The sequence below is a fragment of the Camelus dromedarius genome, chromosome 1 (genome assembly GCF_036321535.1).
Source record: "Camelus dromedarius isolate mCamDro1 chromosome 1, mCamDro1.pat, whole genome shotgun sequence".
Lineage (NCBI taxonomy): Eukaryota > Metazoa > Chordata > Mammalia > Artiodactyla > Camelidae > Camelus > Camelus dromedarius.
Window position 1 is genome coordinate 113,599,455 of NC_087436.1, and position 7,782 is coordinate 113,607,236.

The 7,782-nt window shown below is 42.0% G+C and overlaps 1 long non-coding RNA gene across 1 annotated transcript; it reads left to right on the forward strand.

Annotated features, from left to right (window-relative positions):
• The first annotated feature begins 872 nt into the window (after positions 1-872).
• On the forward strand, positions 873-4,714 carry LOC135322199 (uncharacterized). The gene is made up of 3 exons (XR_010382546.1): positions 873-1,431; positions 3,650-3,704; positions 4,616-4,714. It is a non-coding gene; the product is annotated as an uncharacterized LOC135322199 (long non-coding RNA).
• Positions 4,715-7,782: the final 3,068 nt, after the last annotated feature.

Below are 7,782 nucleotides of genomic sequence, written 5' to 3' on the forward strand. Positions count from 1 at the left end.
CTGGTGAGATGCTCATGACCTTTGACATCTTATGATGTAGCCTTTCCCCCCTCCACTCCCTGCCTCACATGGTGCTGTTTCCTAACTATACTCAATTCTGTCTTTAGCCATTTGCTCTTGTTTTCTCTTTTGAAAATGTTCTTCCTTCTTCACTGTTCCTTTCTTGGCTAACTCCTACTCATCTTTCAGGCCTAGTCCCCATGGCCTTTTCTGATCCCTCTGTACTCATTGTCCTCAGCTTGGATTAGGTTTCTGTTTCCTGTGTCTTACTCTAATGTATCTATCTACATGTCATCATCTGCTCTCCTTGGAGTCCCCAGCCTTTGAAGGAAGGGTTGTGTTCCATTGACATCTCTGTTCTAAATGTGAGCCGAGGGCCTGCTGTAGAGTTTCAGCTAAGCTAAGGTGATGGCAGAGTGGTGAAGTGCATAGGCAGTGTTGTCTGTTGGCCCCAGGTTCTAGTTCTGCTCTGACACCTACAGCCACGGGCTTTTGAGCACATCGCTTAAAAGTCCTGAGCCTCAGTTTCTCAATCTCTACAAAGGGGAAAACCAATTAGCTGTGATATACAGTTCTCATAAAGATTAAATGACATAAAATACACATCAAGTTTAGTAAGAAATAAATGTAGGCTACTATTATCAACAATAAAGTAATGTATTATTTCTTCCAAAAACGTAGGAAAGTAGTTGGACAAGAAAAGCTAGGCTAATTGTCATCTAGGTCTAAACACAGGTTTAGTGTTTAGTAAGTGCCTTCAAGATTTTAGGGGCTGCTGGGGCTTCCCCCAGGCCCCAAAAGCTTACAGGCTAGGTCAATCTGCACATTTTCACTAGGTACCAACCATATACTAGACACTGAAGGAAGGGCTGTGGCTTTAGAAAGGGTAAAACTCAGTGCCTGTCCTCAGTAAGTTCAAAGTCTAACAAGATTATGACGTTAAACCCTGTGACCTGCCATCATAACCACATTCTCTCCCATCTTAAGGATAAATGCATTTATTTATTCAACAAAGTATTTGCTGTGCATCTATTATGTCCCCAGCCCTATCTAGGTGGTAGGGACACAGCAGTGAATTTATACTTTGATCTTTGAAGTTCATCCACACTGGGAAAGACATTAAAAAAAAACTTACAAAGAAGCAAATAACCAAGAAAAAAAAAGTGGAAGTTCAACCAGTGGACAAGAGAGTTCTAGGAAGAGGTGTCTGATTGTGCAATGATACTGAGGTGTGGAGACTGTGGCATATTCTGAGACCAGGAATCCACTGGTGTTGTGACAACACAGATCACTGGGGAGCAAAACAGCAAGGCTGGAAGGATAAGCTAGGGACAAACTGCCAAGGGCTGTCCTGCTAGTTAGGATTCTTTTCCATCACAGAAACCCAACCGGAGGAGTGAAATGGGGATGATCTTGTGTGACAAATCCTGGGTAAGTACAGAAAAGGACTTGGTACCAAAGAGACTCAACAAAATATTACCAAATCAAATCAAACAATACATTAAAAGGGTCATAACAATTCTATTCCTGGGTATTCATCCAAGGAAAGCAAAAACACTAATTAGAAAAGATATATGCACCCCTATGTTAATTGCAGCATTATTTAAGATATGGAATCAACCTGTGTCCATCAATAGATGAATGGATAAAGAAGATGTATGCATGTGTATATATGTATATACATAATGTACATTGTATACATGTATACAATGGAATATTACTGAGCCATAAAAAGAATGAAATCCTGCCATTTGGATTGACCTAGGATGACCATTGGATGGACCTAGAGGGTATTATGCTAAATGAAATAAGTCAGATAGAGAAAGACAAATACTGTATGATTTCACTTATATGTGGAATCTAAAAAACAAAACAAATGAATAAACATAACAAAACAGAAACAGAGCTATCAATACAGAGAACAAACAGGGGGTGGCCAGAGGGGAGGGGAGTAGGAAGAGGAAAGAAATAGGTGAGGGTGAGGGAAATTAATTTGCATTTTTAAACTTTTTTTTATTGAGTTATAGTCATTTTACAATGTTGTGTCAAATTCTAGTGTAGAGCACAATTTTTCAGTTATACATGAACATACATATATTCATTGTCAAGTTTTTTTTCACTGTGAGCTATCACAAGATCTTGTATATATTTCCCTGTGCTATTCAGTATAATCTTGTTTATCTATTCTGTATATGCCTGTCAGTATCTACAAATTTTGAAATCCCAGTCTGTCCCTTCCCACCTCCCACCCCTTGGCAACCACAAGTTTGTATTCTATGTCTATGAGTCTGTTTCTGTTTTTCATTTATGTTCTTTTTGTTTTTTGTTTCTTTTTTTAGATTCCACATATGAGCAATCTCATATTGTATTTTTCTTTCTCTTTCTGGCTTACTTCACTTAGAATGACATTCCCCAGGGACATCCATGTTGCTGCAAATGGTGCTGTCATTTTTATGGCTGAATAGTATTCCATTGTGTAAATATACCACATCTTCTTTATCCAGTCATCTGTTGTTGGACATTTAGGCTGTTTCCATGTCTTGGCTATTGTAAATAGTGCTGCTATGAACATTGGAGTGCAGGTGTCTTTTTGAAGTAGGCCTCCTTCTGGATATATTCCCAGCAGCAGGATTCCTGGGTAATATGGTAGGTCTATTCCTAGTCTTTTGAGGAATCTCCATACTGTTTTCCACAGTGGCTGCACCAAATTGCATTCCCACCAGCAGTGTAGGAGGGTGAGGGAAATTAAGCATTACAAACTTCCAGTTGCAAAATAAATGTCACAGGTATGAAATGTACAGTATGAGGAATATAGTTAATAACTATATTAATATCTTAGTATGGTGATATATCCTAACTAGACTTATCATGGTGGTTATTTTGAAATGTATAGAAATATTGAATCACTATGCTATATAAATAGGAACTAATATAGTGTTGTAGGTCAATTACACTTCAAAAACCGATGAAGAAACAAACTCATAGAAAAAGATGTCAGATTTATGGTGACCAGAGGCAAGAGTTAGGGGAGGGGGATTAGATGAAGGCTATCAAAATATACAGACTTCTAGTTATAAGATAGGTAAGTACACCGGATGTAATACAAATCATGATAAATATAATGAACACTGCTGCATATTGTAAAAGTTAAGAGAGCAAATCCTAAGAATTCTCATCACAGGAAGAAATTGCCTTTCTGTTTCTTTATTTTTGTATCTATATGAGATAATGGATGTTCACTAAAATTACTGTGATAATCATTTCATGATGCATGTAAGTCAAATCGTTATGCTGTACACCTTAGACTTGTACACTGCTGTGTGTCAACTATACCTCAATAAATCTGGAAGAAAAAAAGTCATTCTGGTTTAGCAATTGGCCAGTAACCTAGACTTATACTTTTGTTGATGGTAAATTGGGGTAAGGTGCAGAAAACCTGCTTTTCTGATTAGATGATAATATTTCAGTTTAACAAATATGGAACACCCATCATGTTCCATGCTCAAGAATTTTTGTAATTTTCAAGATGAATAAAACAAGTCTCTGCCAGAGAAAAGCAGCATGATCCCATGTTTGTAAAAAAAAAAAACAAAAAAAACCCACCACATATTGTATTTCAACCCTTTATCCGCTTAACTCTTTACCATAGGTCTGTAGAGAAGCATGGAAAACTCCTGACCTCCACTGCACACTTCCAATGCTAGGTGAATGGACTTTCTGTCTTTGTAGGAGAATCTTCCTCAATTCTACCCACTCTAATCTCCTGAAACCCACACATTTTGGCTCTTTTCTATCCCACATGAACTAAGAAACTCCCTTAGGTAGCTGTGGGCTGGTAAGTGTCAAATAGCAGCCTCTCTGAGCAGTGTTTGCTGGTTGTCATGGTGTGAATATTCCCACCATGGCTGATCTCAAAACCATCAGTGTGACTGATACGCAAAATTGGAAAGAGCTTTGCATGATGAGCTGTCCCGAGTCTGCAGTTTCAATGGTCTCATTAGCCAGATCGTAGCCTGAGTCCTGGAGGGGAGAGTGGAAAGCCATCCTTCTTGAATTTGGTTCACATGATATGTTATGGATTGAATTGCCTCTCCTACAAAAGATATACTGAACTCCTAACTCCCAAATCCTCAGAATGTTACCTTACTTGGAAATGGGGTCATTGTTAGAAGTAATTAGTTGAGATGATGTCATACCAGAGTGAGGTGGGCCTCTAACCCAATATGACCGATGTCTGTAAAAGAAGACAGTCATGTGAAGACACAGAGACACAAGGAGAAGGCTATGCACAGACGGACACAGAGATCAGAGTGATAGGTGAGGTGAGGTGAGGAACTCCTGAGGCTTCTAGAAGCTGGAAGAAACGAGAATGAGTTATCCCCTAGGGGTTTCAGTGGGAGCATGGCTTTGCCAACACCTTGATTTTAGACTTCTGGCATCCAGAATTGTGAGACAATACATCTCTGTTGTTTTAACTCAATGAGTTGTGTCACTTTGTTATGGCCACCCTAGGAACATACGGGTCCCTGTGTTTCCCTGTGCTCTGCACCACCTGGTTTGCAATATATCTTCTCTTGGGCAAAATCGCATTTCGTTTGTGCTTTTATGATTGCAGCGCTCTTTCATTCTGCCCCTTCCACCTGCGTCAGACTACAGAGATCTAGTGCAAAGAGCTGAAGTACAGCTGAGCCCTTTGCCTTACAGAGGTAAGGAGTTTACCACACCAGCTATAATTAGTTAAACACATACCAGGGATCCGGTGCTGCACCAGGTGTTCTGTGTATTGCCAAACTGAATCTTCGCACTATGACTAGGCATAATTATTCTCATTTTACAAATAGGGAAACAGAAGCTCCATGAAATTAGGTAAATCACCTGAGGTCACAGAGCTAGCAAAGGACCGTGGGGTTGTCAGCTCAGGTGTGGAGACTCGGACTCTACACATCTTAGCACTCCACCCTGTGGACAGTTCGTGGGACTCTTAATAGGCTACAGCTGCACAAGCATTGCAGGACTTGCCCCCTCTCTGCACCCACAGATAAGATGGGATCTGAGGATAGGGGAGGAAGATGGAAGATGGTTAGAGAAATCAGGTCAGTTGAGTAAGTAACCCTTGATCCCCTCTGTGAGCTTATCCACTGTCTAGTGGTTGCTGTTTCCTCGTGGTGGTCATAGTAATAGGCCCACAATGACCTTAATTCCTTATGTGTGTGCCACACTGAACAGCTCTGATGGGCTCTCCCTTGAGTGGCTCTCATCAGTTCTCAGGCTGTGGAGCCAGGCAGAGCTGGGTTCACGTTCCCGCCCTGAAATTTACCAGTGGTCTCACCTTGAGCAATTTGCTTAATCGTTCGTAAGTGTCAATTCACTTCCCTCACTTGTAACCTCCGAGAAGGAATCAATGAGTTGAAGTGGAGTGGATTCAGTACATGGTAGACACTAGGGGAAAAAAGTTTACTCCTCCTGTTCTTATGAGAAAGGAGTTTTTCTCATTGCTGCTGGCCTCCTGATCCACTGCTGTCTTCTCCGTAGAATGCATTGGTAGGTGACTCACGTTTCCTGGATGAGGGATGTAAATATACCCAAAGTTCCAAGCACATGCCTCAGTTATCTATCTGTTTCCCCTGGTGCAATGCTGTGCTGTGCTGTGTTTGCCATCTTACACCGCCCTCATCGGTTGAACTGTGTCTCTGTTCAAAAGGTATGTTGAATTCCTAACCTCTGGTACCTGTGAATGGTACCTAGTCTGGAAACAACATCTTTGCAGACATAATCAGGTTAGGATGAGGTTATTGGGGTGGGCCTTCATCTGACATGACTAGCGTCCTTATAAGAAGAGGGAAACACCACGTGAGGCCGAGGCACACAGCAGAGGATGCCCTGTGACCATGGAGACAGATTGAAATGCTGCAGCTGAGAGCCAAGGAAGGCCTGAGGCTGCTGAAGAGTGAGGCGGTGCTTTTCTATCGTCATCTCTCTGTTCTGGGGGGAATAAGAGTAGAAAGGGGATTATGAAAAAGGAAGAGCTAAGACAGGGGACGGAACCAATATATACTGGGCACCAGCTGTGTGTGTCCCTTCACTGGGTGCATTGCTGATGTTTCATTTAATCTTCGCAGTCTGTAAGATGTGGGTTCTTATTCTCCTTTTCCAGTTAAGAAAATATTATAATAAATTAATATCTACCTACGGGGTCACCAGAGGTAATAGATATGTAGCTCAAGGTTCCATAGTAAGCAAGTGACTAAGAAAATTCCAAAGACCAGTCTATTTCCCACACCCACCTGTGATCTTTCTACTTCTTGCAAAACAACTGAGGCAATAGAAATCCAGTTGTGATAAGTAACATTTCAAACACAGATGGCCATTATCGGTGGTCATTACTCTTGCTCTGACACAGGATGGTGGAGAGACACCCAGTTAAGTTACAGAGAGGTAGCAGAGCGGAGAGGTTGGGATGATGGCTCTGGAGTCACCCTGCCTGAGTTCCGTGGCCACCCCACCTCTGCACTGACTTGCTGGGTGCTTTTGCCAAGTGGCCCCATCTCTCTGAGCCTCAGCTTTCTGGCTTCACACGTGGCAGTAAGTAGGACAGGGCTTAGAGGGCTGTTGTGAGAATTAAATGAGCATCACATAAAAATACGTCCAACAGATTCTGTCACACGGTGAGCATGACAGAAGTGCCTGTGGCTGCTATTAGTTTTTATTATTCAGAATGGGACCTTTCCCCTCCCAAAGCTGTAGTGACGCCACCAGGATGACTGTCTTCTGCGCGCAGCTCCTAGGCTATGTTGCTGTTCTGCTCTCTGCCACTGTGACTCCCCAGATCCGGGCTGAGCTGGGGTATTATGTTTCTAATTAGACAACCGTCTGCTGTGTTGTCTAATAGTGCCTTTCATGAGGCTTTTTGGCCTTGTGGGGTGACTGCTGCAATGTTTCATAGCCATTAATAAGAACACAATATGAAAGGAAAGTGCTAACGTGTAATTTGCAGTCATGACTTCCGGCACTAATTCAAAAAACGTCTCTGTGGTCCCTGGTGTGTGAGTCTCTGCCTGCTGATTCTCTAAAGGGTACTGGAATGTTGTAGCCAAAGCAGGTGCCCGGGGCCCCCTGCCTCACTTGTCATCCTTTCCAGCAGGACTTCCTGTCTCTGGGGATCCCCTAACTTTTGAAGTAAGTGTTCTGGGGTGTTGTGTAAAGGGTGTGAACTGGGACACTGTTCTTAAACCTGGGAGGTGAGCTAAAGCAGAGAAAGAATGAATCAGGTGTGATAGGCTGTAGGGCATTTCAGGATGCTATATCTGCTTCTAAATTCTGGTAACTATTTTTCTAGGACCACAATGACCTGCTCTCACCTGACCAGCCAACTATACTGCCTTTGTCTCCTGGGATATGCTTACCAGAAAGATAGGCCAGACCCAACAGACAGAACCAGTCCAACTTTGGGGATTTTGTTCACTGAGTGTCATGCCCAGGGGCAGTGTGATTATTAGGGCATATGGATTCGAATTCTCTTTCTCAAAGGAAGCTGCCTTTCTGTCCCTGGGGAAAGACCCAAGTCCACCTTTCTGGTTCTCTCTGTCAGGACTGCCAGTTCTTGGAGTTAATAATTCCAGACACAAAGGTCTCATATTTAAATGATTAAAAAAAAGCACAAATTATGCTGAACTTGCTGGGTATGGGGGAAGTTAAAAGGAGATTTCTGTTGGATGTGTTGTATGTTTAAGGGCTGGATTAAAATGTGAGAATTTGATAAAAATATGGAATAAAGTTAAATAA